The 16,219-nt window shown below is 39.6% G+C and overlaps 1 protein-coding gene across 2 annotated transcripts in view; it reads left to right on the forward strand.

The window, feature by feature from the left end:
• The first annotated feature begins 12,940 nt into the window (after nucleotides 1–12,940).
• The window catches only part of STK38L (serine/threonine kinase 38 like), an 80,857-nt gene continuing 77,578 nt past the window's right edge, over nucleotides 12,941–16,219 (forward strand). For both annotated transcript variants that reach the window (XM_043440269.1, XM_043440268.1), the window contains exon 1: nucleotides 12,941–13,055. The gene's annotated coding sequence lies outside the window, so the exon portion shown is untranslated. The remainder of the gene's footprint in view (nucleotides 13,056–16,219) is intronic.

Genomic DNA, 16,219 nt, shown 5'->3' on the forward strand with positions numbered 1-16,219 from the left:
ACCAGAAACAGTTACAGTCAGAGAACCACCACTAAGATGTCAACAAGAGGCTTTGTCCTTAGAGTTGGGTCCTTAGCTTTGCAAGCTAGAAATTTAACTTTGTCAGAGGTGATCAGACTCAGAGAAGCTAACACAGAGCAATAGTAATATAGCTCTGAAAAGAACATGTAGCAATTTATAATGAGAAGAGTAATTGCCTAGCAAACCAAATTTTTCTACTGGCTAACCGGCCTACCCCTAATCCATAAGAAAATCTAGATGAGAAGCTAAATCAGAAATGTACTTGATGACTAAGATGATACATCTGATGTTCACCCTTCTGATTTATCATATCTGATCATATTTGTACTATTCAGCCCTGGTTGGACACACCCACAAGTAGACCAGACATTTATTCCTGCTTACCATGGCAACTTACAATATTCAACTTAATACTTATAAGACCAGTTCTCCATATGAGAGAAACAGAGTGCTTTTTAAATGTAAATTTGACACATTATTCATCCGCCTAAAACCCTCTAATAACTTCCAGTTGCTATTAAGGGTAGATAAGTCTCCTTAACGTTATCTGCAAGGCCCTGTGTGGCCCAATCAGAAAAAAAGATCATGTTTTTGAAAGCCCTGTTTGGGTTACTTCCACCTGAAAACGAAATCAGCATAAAATACATGAGTCCACCTCTCTGAAATCAACCTGACTCACAGGGGTGTTAGAGAGTGTAGAAGAGTGAGAGACAGGTCCAATAACTTCTCCCCTACAATCCCTTGCTTCTAGATTTATAAAACTATTAGGCAAAGAGAAATCATCAACCCAGCAACAAACAACACGACCCCAGACTCAACTTGAATCCTCTATGATCAAACAAGCCACAGGTTTTGTGGCTTTCTTCCTTATGCTGTCTTGTTCCCAACCTTAGCTCCACAGCTGAGAGGAAGAAGAGGCACTCAGCCTGAGTGTCTACTAGGAGATTGTATCAGATGGAGAGGAGGGGGTCCTCTTTATCCAAGTATTCATTCTCTGAGTCCCTATTCTTATGAAATTGTTCAAGGAGTCTCAAAACATAAAAATAACTACTAACAAATGGATCTATTACAAAATGAGTCTCCACACAAACCTTCCAGTTAACGCTGGGCTTTATTTCTAATACCATACCAAAGTCTTGGTCTCTCTTGCTTTCTTTTTTTTTAAACCATTTTTAAAATTGAAATACGGTTCATTTACAATCTTGCATTTGTTTCAAGTGTACAGCAAAGTGACTCAGCTAAACGTATATATATTTTCAGATTCTTTTCCATGACAGGTTATTATAAGATATTGAATATAGTTCCCTGTGCTATATAAACAGTGTGTCCTTGTTGCTTATCTTATTTATTTGTTTAATTTTGGCTGTGCTAGGTCGTCATCGATGTGTGCAGTCTTTCTCTAGTTGCGGTGAGCAGGGGCTACTCTCCAGTTTTGGCGCTTGGGTTTCTCATTGCAGTGGCTTCTCTTCGTTGTGGAGCACAAGCTCTACGGTGCATGGACTTCAGTAATTGTGGCTCCAGGGTTCAGTAGGTGTGGCGCACGAACTTAGTTGCCCCTGGGTATGTGGCATCATCCCCTACTAAGGATTGAATCTGTGTCCCCTGCTTGACAGGTGAATTCTTAACCACTGGGCCATCAGGGAAATTCCTGTCATTTATTCTATATATAACAGTATGTATATGTTAACCCCAAACTCTTAATTTATTTCTCCCTTCCCCCTGTATCCACTTTGGTAATCACAATAAGTTTGTTTTCTATGTCTGTGAGTCTCTCTTTCTCTGGCAAGACTGAAAATCTGGACAAGTCCTGGTGTGAACAGCGTAAGGGGAAATGGAACTTTTCTTGTACTATGTGCTGGTAACAGTGGAAATTAGTGAAACCTCGGGATGATAGTTTTTGCAATCAGTGTGGGAAATATAAAATGTGCATTCTTTTTGACCCACTTCTAGGAATTTACCCTAAAGTCAACACTCTCTAATGGGAAGAGATAACTGAGGAGGAAGTTCAGTTGTTTCAACTGTTTTCACAAAGTGGAAACTATTGAAAACAATGGTTTAAAATAGAAAAATATGAACATCAAAAGATCTCATAAAACTTATTTTTTTAAGAGGAACTTTCTATATGATTGTGATGTTAAATGTAAATTAAGGATGTCAATGCATAATATCAACAGTTCAGTTCAGTCGCTCAGTTGTGTCCGACTCTTTGCGACCCCATGAATCACAGCACGCCAGGCCTCCCTGTCCATTACCAACTCCCGAAGTTTACTCAAACTCATGTCCATCTAGTCAGTGATGCCATCCAGTCATCTCATCCTCTGTCATCCCCTTCTCCTCCTGCCCACAATCCCTCCCAGCATCAGGGTCTTTTCAAATGAGTCAACTCTTCGCATGAGGTGGCCAAAGTATTGGAGTTTCAGTTTCAGCATCAGTCTTTCCAATGAACACCCAGGACTGATCTCCTATAGGATGGACTGGTTGAATCTCCTTGTAGTCCAAGGGACTCTCAAGAGTCTTCTCCAACACCATAGTTCAAAAGCATCAATTTTTCGGCTCTCAGCTTTCTTCACAACTCTCACATCCATACACGACCACTGGAAAAACCATATCCTTGACTAGACCAGCTTTTGTTGGCAATGTAATGTCTCTGCTTTTTATTATGCTGTCTAGGTTGGTCATAACTTTCCTTCCAAGGAGTAACCATCTTTTAATTTCATGGCTGCAATCACCATCTGCAGTGATTTTTGGAGTCCCAAAAAATGAAGTCTGACACTGTTTCCACTGTCTCCCCATCTATTTCCCATGAGGTGATGGGACCAGATGCCATGATCTTAGTTTTCTGAATGTTGAGTTTTAGCCAACTTTTTCACTCTCCTCTTTCACTTTCATCAAGAGGCTTTTTAGTTCCTCTTCACTCTCTGCCATAAGGGTGGTGTCATCTGCATATCTGAGGTTATTGATATTTCTCCCAGCAACTTGATTCCAGCTTGGGCTTCTTCCAGCCCAGCGTTTCTCATGATGTACTCTGCATATAAGGTAAATAAGCAGAGTGACAATATATAGCCTTGACGTACTTGTTTTCCTATGGGAACCAGTCTGTTGTTACATGTCCAGTTCTAACTGTTGCTTCCTGACCTGTATACAGGTTTCTCAAGAGGCAGGTCAGGTGGTCTGGTATTCCCATCTCTTTCAGAATTTTCCACAGTTTATTGTGATCCACACAGTCAAAGGCTTTGGCATAGTCAATAAAGCAGAAATAGATGTTTTTCTGGAACTCTCTTGCTTTTTTGATGATCCAGTGATGTTGGCAATTTGATCTCTGGTTCCTCTGCCTTTTCTAAAACCAGCTTGAAGATCTGGAAGTTCATGGTTCACGTATTGCTGAAGCCTGGCTTGGAGAATTTTGAGCATTACTTTACTAGCATGTGAGATGAGTGCAATTGTGCGGTAGTTTGAGCATTCTCTGGCATTGCCTTTCTTTGGGATTGGAATGAAAACTGACCTTTTCCAGTCCTGTGGCCACTGCTGAGTTTTCCAAATTTGCTGGCATAATATCATACAATGTCAGAAAAAAAATATGTTTAAAAAAATTCCCTAATGTGATTCAGTCTCTGTTCAGTCTAAGTATTTCATGGCTATAACTGTAACCTGAATTTTTTTCCAATTATTTTTTATTTTGGTAAAATACGTATAACATAAATTTTCTTCCATGGTTACTATAAAATACTGTCCCTCCCTCTGATATTTACTTTTTTCCCCTGGTAACAATTATCCTCTGATAACGAGAACTTTCTAAATTTTCCGTATTATGGATGAGTAAACTTAGGTTAGGGCTTCCCATGTGGCTCAATGGTAAAGCATCTGCCTGCCAATGCAGTCAATGTGGGGTCAATCCCTGGGTCGTGAAGATCCCCTGGAGTAGGGCATGGCAACCCACTCCAGTACTCTTGCCTGGAGAATCCCAGGGATAGAGGAGCCCGGAGGGTTACAGTCCATGGGGACCGCAAAGAGTCAGACACAACTGAGCAACTGAGCATGCATGTATCACAAGAGAATGAAAGACCAACAGATGGGAGGTGTTAAAAAAATCCTCTAAACCCTCTTAGTTTACAAATTTTTCTGAGATCTGATATTATCTCTAAAGAGTTCCTTTTAACAATTCGAATAGATTTTGAAGCAGTCATAATCACTTATTAAGAAATCAACTTTTTAAAAAAGATATTCTATATTAAATGGGCTAATAAATTATAAAGGAAAAACCAAATAAAGTATAGGAACTCTGGGGCAGATTAAAAAACCAAATAGGTTATCTACTTATTTAAAATAATAATATTATTATAATAATATTTTTAAAATAATATTTAAAATAAATAAATAAATATTTATTTAAAAACCAGAGTGATGCCATTAAAATTCTTTTTAAAACTGGAAAGTGATTGCTTTATAAAGGTATAATAATTTTAAGTACTAGATTCACAGAATATGAATAGACACTCTACAACAAAGTGACTACATTAACTTCCCAGAATGTATTCAAATTATTTTAGTTTTCATTAGACTGTCTACATTAAGCACGAATTTTTTTTATAAGTTGAATTCCACTATTATCATGAAAAACAGTCTTTGGAGGGATATTCTTCCTCTCACTTGAGAAAATAAAATTTTTAGGACTCAGTCCTAAAATTAAGAATGGGAAAGGCAATGAGATTGAAGAAAAAAACCCTCTACTTTTTAGTTTTAAAAATAAAATCTTTTAAAAATAGGGTATTATACAATGTGAGTGAATTTCTAATGTGAATGAATGTCACAAGAGACTGAAGAGACCAAGGAGAAGTTATTTTTTCTGTTCTAATTTGATGCTTTAAAAATTAAAATTGCATCAAATATATATTATTACAAAATATTATATAGTATCTTGCATTTTTCTTTTGTAAAGAACTTAACTATCAGTGTTTCTTTAAGAGATGGAGAAAGGGACTCAAGTAACACCTAGTATTTGAACAGTGTTTTTCACACATACGGTATGTAGTGGTCATTAATACTAATACTACTGACAAATATTTCTGTTTTTTTCTCCTTCCTGGGTTATCTTCTTCTTCTTTTTTTTTTTTTTTTAATTTTTGGGCCACAGTATATGACATAAGGGATGACACCAGCCTTATGGCAGAAAGCAAAGAACTAAAGGGCCTTTTGTCATCAAAAGTGAAAGAGGAGAGTGAAAAAGTTGGCTTAAAATTCGAATTCAGAAAACTAAGATCATGGCATCAGGTTCCATTACTTCATGACAAATAGATGGGGAAACAATGGAAACAGTGACAGACTTCATTTTTGGGGCTCCAAAATCACTGCCAATGGTGACTGCAGCCATGAAATTAAAAGATGCTTGCTCCTTGGAAGAAAAGATATGACCAACCTAGACAGCATATTAAAAGGCAGAGACATTACTTTGCCAACAGAAGTCCATTTAGTCAAAGCTATGGTTTTTCCAGTAGTCATGTATTGATGTGAGAATTGGACTATAAAGAAAGCTGAGTGCTGAAGAACTGATGCTTTTGAGCTGTGATATTGGAGAAGACTCTTGAGAGTCCCTTGGACTGCAAGGAGATTAAAGCAGCCAATCCCAAAGGAAATCAGTCCTGACATTCATTGAAAGGACTGATGTTGAAGCTGAAACTCCAATACTTTGGCCACCTGATGTGAAGAACTGACTCATTGGAAAAGACCCTGATGCTGGGGACGACTGAAGGCAGGAGAAGGGGACGACAGAGGATGAGATGGTTGGATGGCATCACCAACTCAATGGACACGAGTTTGAGTAACGTCTGGGAGTTGGTGATGTGCAGAGAAGCCAGGCATGCTGCAGTCCATGGGGTTGCCGAGTTGGACATGACTGAGTGACTGAACTGATGTGACATACAGGATCTTATTTCCCCAGCCAGGGATAGAACCCATGCTTACCATACTAGAAGGGTGGAGTGTCAGAGATGTCTCCTTCCTAGAATATGAGGAGATTGTACCTCTTGGCTTTCTTTTATTTGTATGGGGGCCATCCAACTACTTCTGGTCAATCAATGGGTTTTAAGCAGAAGTCTCTACTTGAGACCCTTCCCTATCGTCTTTTCCTTCTGGCATAAAAATTAGCAATGTTCAAGTCTCTACTTGAGACCCTTCCATATTGTCTTTTCCTTCTGGCATAAAAATTAGCAATGTTCAAGATGATAGCCGCTGCATTGGTTTGGAACCCTGAGTAATCCTGATGAGCAAGCCTTATTGCTGGCCTGAATTGGGCAAGAGACACTAGTAACAAATAAATCTTCACCATTTTAAGCCACTAAAATTCTCTAATTGTCTGTTATCACAGCATCACTTTGTCTCATCTTATGTATGCACTATATTTCCTATTTCACAGATGGAAAATCCACTCTATCTCTATTAGTATCAGAAATCTGTAAAAATTAATAGAGAGGAGACACAAATCAAAGCAAGCAAAGACTTTTTTGACCTGTGCAAGGTCATACAGTAGTAAGAGAACCAGGTCTTTGGAATACAAATCCAATCTGATGTTTCTGTTAGAGGAGTAATAAATAAAATGCAAAAAGATGAGTTGCATTATGTGAGTGTTCTCTCATGTCCGACTCCTCATGATCCCATGGACTGTAGCCTGCCAGACTCTTCTGTCCATGGACTTTTTCAGGTAAGAATACTGGAGCAGGTTGCCATTTTATAATCCAGGGGATCTTTCAGACCCAGGGATCGAATCTATGCATCCACCATTTCCTGCATTGGCAGGTAGATTCTTTACCATTTCAGTTAGATGTAGTATATTTTTACCTTCCCTTTATGCTTTTCTTTGGGTTTTTTGATTTACATAGGTGCTTTTAACTTTGCGAGAGAAATAACCTAAACTTGGAATGCTTTAAACCCTAGGTGATAAATAGTTTGCAATTTAGTCAAGCCAGCTAAAAAGTAAAGTATAAATCAATGAGAAGTCATTGTTTCCAGGTTTATAGTGTATTTTTCAGAAGGCAGTCTGGTGAGAGTTCTGAATGGATTGTCATGTGTTTGACTAAATGGTCCAATGAAAGTCCCCTGAAGCTTGTAGAAAAGAAATTTTATTTTCAAACAGACAAACCTGAATTGCATTTGGCTTGTCTGGGCAAGAGCCCCTTTGAAAACCTTGGCTATGAGAAAAGAAGCCAGGGGTCAAGCACTCTTCATGTCAAACTGGAAAGGTCCATTCACTTTTTTTCTTTGTAAATCCTATCTACTTCTTATCTTTTCCAAAAGAGAAAAATTAATGTCTTCCTGTCAGGACAGTCTTCCAAGCAGACTGAAAAGCACCTACTCCCTCTCTCCTTAAAAAAAATTAATTGACATAACATTATATATCATAATCTTTTTTTCATAATCACAACACTTAAACCTTTTATTTTATTGCTTTTTTTCAGTCTTTAAAAATTTATATATATATACATGGAATGTACATATTATGAATGTATGTATTTATGTGTATGTGCTCACTCACTCAGTTGTGTCCAACTCTTCACAGCCTCACAGACTGTAGTCCAACAGGCTCCTCTGTTCATGGAATTTTCCCAGCCAAAATACTGGAGCGGGTTGCCATTTTCTACTCCAGAGGATCTACCCAATCCAGGGATCAAACCCACATGTCTTATGTCTCCTGCATTAGCAGGTGGGTTCTTTATCACTAGCACCACCTGGGAAGCCCATATTATGAATATGTACATATATTGTTTTTCAAATAATTTTTATGCAAAAGCTGTTAGACTGTTGGTAACATGCTTTAGAACTCCCAAACCTAACAATATATTCTGAACATCTTTCTATGTCATTAACCATTTATCTACAAACAATTTTAAACAAATATATGCTATTACATTGTACAGATCCACCATAATTTATTACACTAATCCCTATCTTTAGATATTTAGATTAGTTCCAACTTTTTACAGTTACGAATACATAATGCTGAGACATATTTCTGTCCATATGTCTGCATGTAGGCAGTTGTGGTCTTCGGAGAAGGCAATGGTGCAACCCACTCCAGTACTCTTGCCTGGAAAATCCCATGGACGGAGGACCCAGGTAGGCTGCAGTCCATGGGGTTGCTAAGAGTCGGACACGATTGGGCGACTTCACTTTCAATTTTCACTTTCATGAATTGGAGAAGGAAATGGCAACCCACTCCAATGTTCTTGCCTGGAGAATCCCAGGGACGGAGGAGCCTGGTGGGCTGCCGTCTATGGGGTCGCACAGAGTCGGACACGACTGAAGTGACTTAGCAGCAGCAATAGGCTTCCCAGGTGGAACTAGTGGTAAAGAACCTGCCTGCCAGTGCAGGAGACCTAAGAGTGGCGGATTTGATCCTTGGGTCAGGAAGATCCCCTGGAGAAGGGCATGGCAATCCACTCGAGTATTCTTGCCTGGAGAATCGTATGGACAGAAGAGCCTGGTGGGCTAGAGTCCATAGTGCCGCACAGAGTCAGATATGACTGAAGTGACTTAGCATGCATGCAGTACTCACAGTTAATAGTCATTGAACATGTTGTAAATAGGTAAGTACCTCAAACTAGTTTCCCTATCTCCAAATTCCATGCTTTTACTTTTGCTTAGTAGTGCTTCTTTGATCCACTATTAGGAATCTGGGTTGCTGGCTTTGCTACTGGGTGACCCTAGGTAAGTCATTAGAGCTCTTTGAGCCTCAGTTTCATCATCTATAAATTGGCAGTAATAATACCTAAGTCACCAACTTATTATAAAGATTACAATACAAGCAGAGAGTATAATGCTTGGCACACAGAAAAAATCTCAATAAATATGAACTACTCTTCTTCATCTATCCATAAAGCTAATCAGGAATTAACATTGCCCATACTCACACAGAGGGGAGTGTTCAGCCAGCTTGTTTTGATAGCCTCTCACTCTCATTTTTTAAAAAATGTATTATTTACTTGTCTTTTGGCTGCACTGGGTCCTTGAAGCTGTGAGCAGGCTTTTTGGCTGCACTAGGTCCTTGAAATTGCAAGTGGGCTTCCTCTAGTTGTAACAAGCAAGGGCTACTCTCTCGTTGTTGTCTGTAGGCTTCTCATTATGGTTGTTTCTCTGGTAGCAAAGCACAAGCTGTAGGCTTGTGGGGCTTTAGTAGTTGCGGTGCATGAGCTTAGATGCCCTGCAGCATGTAGAATCTTCCCAGACCAGGGGTCAAACCCCTGCATTGGGGGGCAGACTCTTAGCCACTGGGCCAACAGGAAGATCCTCACTCTCTTTTTCATCATAATTTTTAATGCTTAAAAAATCTCCATATCAGCAGTTATATCTCTATTATCATCCTTGCTAGCTGAGTCTCCCCTGGATTCAGTTCAGTTCAGTCACTCAGTTGTGTCCAACTCTTTGCAACCCCATGGACTGCAACACACCAGGCTTCCCTATCTATCACCAACTCCCAGAGCTTGCTTAAACTCATGTCCATTGAGTTGGTGATGCTGTCCAACTATCTCATCCTCTGTTGTCCCCTTCTCCCCCTGGATTAGTTTTGCCAGAGATTTCCCCTATTTCCTTATTTCTTTGACTTTTCAAAGAATTACCTTATTGGTCAATTTCAGACCTTTTACTTTGTGTTACATTAATTTGTGCCTTTATATTTAGAATTGTATTTGAATTTATTAATCTTAATAAATTACATCCATTTGAAAAATGGAGGTATATATGGGCACAATTATGTATTTGATCTATAATACTTGGTACACATAACGGCCAGGACATCTGGAAGGGATTCTGCTGTAATCTTGACATTCTTCTACTTTCTTTGAATTTATTTTGTTTTCTTTTTCAGGTTTCCTGAGTTGAGAGTTTGGTTCACTTGTTTGTACCTTTTTGTGTTTTCTCTTCAATGCATTTAAAGCAATAAGTTTAAATACTTATTTGACCATATCCCACAGATGCAAAGCTGTGTACACAGGAAAACAACTTTTCTGTTTCTATGTTTTCTATGTGGAAGGGTTTTACTAATAGCTTCCTTCTGTTACCATTTACTACTGTCATTTGGCATTCTTTGGTTATTTACTACATGGCAGGTCTAGGAGAGTAAAAGTAATACTAAATTTCACACACTGAAAACAAAAATCAGATGAATTCTGGGTGCCAAAAAGGTTTTCACCATGATTTTTCTCTGTGGGCTACAATTTTAGTTTGTCTATCCACATTTGGTGTAACTTAGAGAAGAAGGAATAAGTGAAAGACAGGGGATAAAAATTCATATTTAACTATAGATTAGTAAAGTTAGCACTGACCATGGTGTGTATCTGTTACCTATATTACCTGAACTTTAATCATGATTGGTAATAAGAGAGTTGCTAAGAAGAGTTTTGGAAAGTCTTACAAAAAAATCTATTATTTAGGCCAACAGTTCTCAATCTGGGTCTGTGAACTTTAATGAAAAATAAATATACACATTTTATGTATATATATATATATATATATATATATATATAAACATATGCATTAATAATACATATGCATCAATGTATTTTTTCACTGATCCTTAAATGAAAATGATCATTTCTTCCGTTATGAATATATTCAGCAAATGATAGTAATATTAGAAATCTTTGACTTTGTTCCCAATAGAAATCACGCATATTTTCTACCACATTAAGTTGGTACAGATATCTCAAAATATTGTTTATGTATATCACTACTGCAAAATTACTGTAGGTATTGATCTTGTTATTTGATGCATTAATAAAGAAGCAAATATATAACTATTATTATCTAAGACTGTGTAATAAATTACCCCCAGCCCCAATTAATGGCTTAAAAAATGAATACATATTATTTCAGTGTCTGTGGGGTAGGAATCTTGCAAGACTTCACTGTGTATGTTGGCTCAGGGTCCTTTGCCAGGCTGCAATCATCTTGAAGTTCCACTGGGAAAGAGTCTGCTTCTATGTGGTTGTGGGCAGGATTCAGTTCCTCACAAGTTGTTAGACTGGGTGCCCCAATTCCTAAGTGTCTGTTGACTGGAGACCTTGCTCTGTGTTTACCACATGGCCCTCTCCACAAGACAGGGCAGAGCATGACAGCTGCTATCATCAGAGTGAGCAGGAAATGGAGCTGGAGAGGATGAACAAGATGGAAGCCAGAGTTCTTTGTAATCCAATCGCGGAGGTGACACCTCATCATTTCTGCTTTATTCTCCTTTGCAAAACCAAGTCACTAGTTCCAGTCCACACTCAAGAGAAGGGGGTTGTACAAGAAAGGAATACCAGAAGGTGAGGATTATTAAGAGTCATCTTAGAAGCTGCCTACATCAGAACTATATAAAAAATTCAGTTTTAGTATTTTAATAACTTTACATTAATGTAATCAATATCTTTTATACCCTAGGTAGCTTATTTTATGCATTTAAAAACACTATTCTGAAAAAGAGTCTATAGATTTCACCAAACTTCCAAAAGAGCACTTGGCTCTAATTTGATTCAGGTCAGGTACCTTCAACACCTAGGGAAATTTGTTAGGAATGCCTTCAGTTTATAAACTAGCCTGCCTCATGTTATCTTAGTCTGATACCCTAGACTAGTTCATAACTCTTAGTGCCATGAAAATAGCATGGCACATTTGAAAACATAAGTTTGCTAGAGCATACTCCATAAACTGCTTTCAGTCCTACCCACCTGAATTAATATGTGTGTGGTGGAGGGAGAGAGGTGTACAGCCCTCTGTTAAGTGTGTTTGATCACAATTAAACTTCTAATGCTTGCATATGGCAACTGTCATTTGAGCCTCAAAATTATCATATGATATAGAAGGAACTGATTTCTCAAGAACATAGTAATTACCAGATCACATAGTGCTTTTGCCAACAATCAAGCTATGTATGAGAGAGAAGAGAGTGTTAAAAAAAAAGAGAGAAGTGATGTTAAGATTCTTTCCTAAGTCTTTCCTATGTGTCACCTGCTCTGAGCAAAACTAAAGATAATGGTTGTCATCTCTGAATTACATTTTCTGCAAGCACAGCACTAGCTTTGTATATTGTCTTAACACCTCTAAAGTAAATTCTATTTTATAAAATCTCCAATATTCAGATAGAACATAATTTGTCAATGATAATTGGGGACAATTCTCTTATTTGGTTTGCACAATAAAAACTCAAATGCATCACCTTCCCAAAGCCATCCTTTCTGAGTCATAGTACAGGTGATTTTCCTCATAGTTCTCTGATCCTAAACAAGCAGCAGCCCAGTAACGTCAGTTAGTTTGGATTTTTCAAGATGATGCAAGCAAATTTTTCATGAATGCTGCAGGCTTTTTTTTGTTTGTTTGCGTTTTTGTAGCTTTCCCAAATGTGAAACCCTCTCAAGTCTCTACAGTCGAGTCATGATGGAAAAGGAAAAGGTCAAGGAACACTGACCTACTAACTAGTTAGGCAACATGATCAGCCAATCCATTTTTGTTGATCATTTTCCTACTCTGCAAAAGGTTCTAAAAAAATAATTTAAATGATCTCTAAGCTCCCTTTTATCTTTAACACTCACTTTACATTGTGAAGCATCAAGAAAAACTCTGGCGACATGTAGGACACGTGACCAATGTGGCAACACCCTGGATCACTCAAGAGTGGCCTGAACTAGCTTTCAGCAGGGAGGAGGGAAGTGAAGTGAGGCTGATGAGGAAGGGAGGCGGTCACTCTTCGAACAACTCCTTCAGGGCCAGTCAGGAATTCACCGGGTGCAGGTGGGTGGGGCGTGTGTGTGGTGGGGTGCCTGCGTTGACGACAGAAGGCTACTTCCGGCTGTGGTGCGTATGACGTCAGGCACCGGCCGAGCCTCCTAGAAACGGAGGAGGGAGGGCTCGCGAGAGTTCAGGGAGGCCGCCCCGAGATTCCGGCGCGGCGGCGGCGGGTCCCACCTCCCGGGGGCGGGGCGAGGGCGGAGCGGGCAGAGGGAGCAGACGGTCGCCGGGCCGGCTGCGGTCCGTGTGGAGGCTGAGCCGGCCGCTGGCGCGACCGGAGGCAGGTGAGTGCGCTGATGCGGCGCTCCTTCGCGGAGGAGGCTAGGGGTCCGGCTCGCCGCTCCGGCCCCAACTCTGAGAGCCGGATCAGAAGATCTTATGTGTCTTACGGTGTCCAGGGAAAGCCGGGCTGATTTCGAGGCTGGAAATATCTCCGGTGAAGCTCCGGTGACGGCCTTGGCCCTCTTGTTTCTTGGGGTGATACTGGCCCCGGGTGTCCGGAGAGGTGGCCTGGGGCCCGGGGAGGAATCTTTGTCCTCCTTGGCTCCTCTGGCCTCTCCCCTCCGCGGCCCCTGAGCCCCGGGCTCCCTGTCCCTGCCTGGGCTTCATAAACAATAACAAATGTCGCGGACCTTCCCCTGTATCCCCTCCTCTCCCTTCCCGTGCCCTCCAGCCGATGCCAGCGAGGGGAAGGATTCTGGCCATGGCTTTTAGATTGTGGGGGCTGTTTGTGTACCATTCCTAAAAACTGATGCGTCAGATTGCTAAACATTTCTCAAATAGACACAGTAAAAGCCGCCCAGCTCCCAGAAGCCAAGGAGTGTTTAAAGCCGGTCTCTCAAAATCGGACCCTACCGCTGGAATCCTAGACCCTTCTTTTCACCATCATTTTCTCCCACTCCCTTTTTTTTCATCTTTACTACGGGAGGACGAACGAGTGGTTGTTTGGTATGGGTAAAAATAGGGAAGGTTGTGTCCGATGGAGGAAGGAAACATTTCACCCTTAAAAGTTGCCAGGTAGAGAGCAGAAGAACTAACTTTATTTTCAAAATCAGTGGCCTCCCGTTTACTGATACTACTTCTGTTTTATGGGACCGCTTTTCGGATTGTGAATTTGGAGGAAAGACATAAAAAGAAATGGGGAGGGGGGCGGGGAGACCTGGTGGTGCAGGGAGTAGGGGCTGGTCCAGAGAGCATGATGCTGGAGTTCCTCACTTGATAAAATGCAGAGCCAACGCTCCTGTCTATTTCACGCAACTTGCGATAAGTTTTGATAGAAGCCAATTGCTTGGAAAAGGTGGCCTGAGTATTAGCTTTAATACTACTAAAATCTGAGGAAACAGCTTTAAGTGTTTCACTTATGCCTCCTAGCTGTAAGCCGGGAGTGAGACTTGGTTTTTCGGGGGCTGTGAGTGGGGGACGGGGTTAGGCCTTATACTTGTCAAGTCTCCTTACTTTAAGGCAGGGTTTATTGTTGTTTAAGCCCAGTTTTGCTTACTGAGGGAAGGTTTTTGAAAGTTCTTTGTCTAGGTCATAAATGTATATAAGATACTGGAAGCCTCTTTGTGTTTGGTTTTTCTTTGTATGCCTCAGGATATATAAAACAATTAAGTTTATTATACTGTCTATCCAGTGGCTGAGAGGTGTTGTATGTGAATTTACCATTCTTGTCGTGACTATGTGAGGGGAGAGAAATTCGTCCGAAATAGGATGTTAATTATGATGACATTTGTTCATTGCATAGAAACATCAAAGTACCTTTCTGTAAAAGATTCTGATCTCAGAGGAAGTACAATGGATAAAAAAAAAATTTTTTTTTTTAAATTTGGTTTGATATGGCTTAGCGTTTGTGGTGTTCTCCTTGTTAAGATGGCTAATGACATTCCCCATTTACTTGGGAAATGTTTAGAATGAGAAACAAATTGGGTGTTGTCTTTGTAATCCTTTGAAAGCCCCTGCCACTGGGGAATGAAAAAAAAAATTAGACTTAGAAAAACCACATTAAATGAGTGCAATTCTTCTTTAGTCTTTTGTTGTTGAGTTTCTTTTTAAATAAATCATAGAGTGGAGACCAGAAATATTTGTGCAAATAAGATGTCCTTGGCAGTTTTCATGCTGAAAAAATTAATTTCTGAAGGTAACACACTATAAAAACAAAGGAAGAATTGTAGTTTGTAGAAAGGGATAATAAAGCAACAGCCTGAATTCAGCCATTTGTTCTCAGAAAAGTTCTGTCCTCTCAAAGTTAGGGCTGCAGCATCATGTTAGCAAAGTTGGATAACACTTTATATAGTGTTTTCCCAGTGATCTGGGATAAGCTGGAGGCTCTTTTGCATGTGTGTGGCACTTTTTTGAGAGACGGAAAAGGGCACAAATCAAAGCCAGAAAGTTTTGCATCTCAATGTAATGTGAAAATGGTTTTATTTTACATAAACAGTGGAGGGTGAATCAGGCAAGCATATTGTCATATAGCAACCCCAAGATTACATTAAAATTAGCAGATGGGTAAGTTATGATTAGGTTGGCTTGACATATGTGGAAATTATGCTACTGTATTTTTATATTAAAAACACCATAGACTTTTTTTTTAACCATAGGCTTTTTGAATAAAATAATAAGAGAGCTTTTAAAGCATAAGAAATCTTAAAAATTGATTTAAAAAGATAACCTTGGTCAGTAGTTAAAAGATATTAAGTGAATCCTTCTTCCCCACCCCCAAATTTTTGTTTAAGTGTTAAGAGAGTGTTTACCTAGATAGGTCCGGTACTGATGTGTGCTGATTACAGAAAGCTCCTTTCTCCAGTTACCTGTTTTCTAATTGATTGACAGAGTATTATTGTTCAGAACCTTTAGAGAGAGGGAACTGAAGGGCAACAGTGAGTAGCATTTGCTGCCCTGTGCACTCAGATGAACTGTGGTCTTTTGTCTTCAACCTGATGCGAAGAAGATATTCCCAAATAACTGTAATACACAATCCATTTTGTGGGGAAGCCAAAGAGGAAGGGGTTAAATTCTAGTAGACCAATTAAAGAAGGCTTTCATCAGGGAAAGGCATTTGTGTAGATGATTGAGATGATCTAGTCATATGATGATCATCATAAGCAAACACTTTATATAATGCTGCTTGCTCCTAAACCGTTACCGTGCTAATCTACCTCAGTTTAATCCTTACAGCAACTGTGTGGAGTGGGTGTTTTTATTCCCATTTTGCAGACGCAGTAATTGAGGTATCTAGAAAATGGTAAAGCAGGGGTTCCCACCCAAGAATTCTGACTTGTATCCCTGTGCTTAACCAATCTCCTTGATTTTTCTCCCACTTTTGATGATGTTGGTTTGGGAAAATGCGTTCACCTGACACCTAAATTTAGGGATGTGTTTTCTAGAAAGAGCTCCAAAATGGTGAAAACCCTGGTAAATAGGTTATTTTTGGCATGTTAGATACTAACTC

The sequence above is a fragment of the Cervus canadensis genome, chromosome 21 (assembly GCF_019320065.1).
Source record: "Cervus canadensis isolate Bull #8, Minnesota chromosome 21, ASM1932006v1, whole genome shotgun sequence".
NCBI lineage: Eukaryota > Metazoa > Chordata > Mammalia > Artiodactyla > Cervidae > Cervus > Cervus canadensis.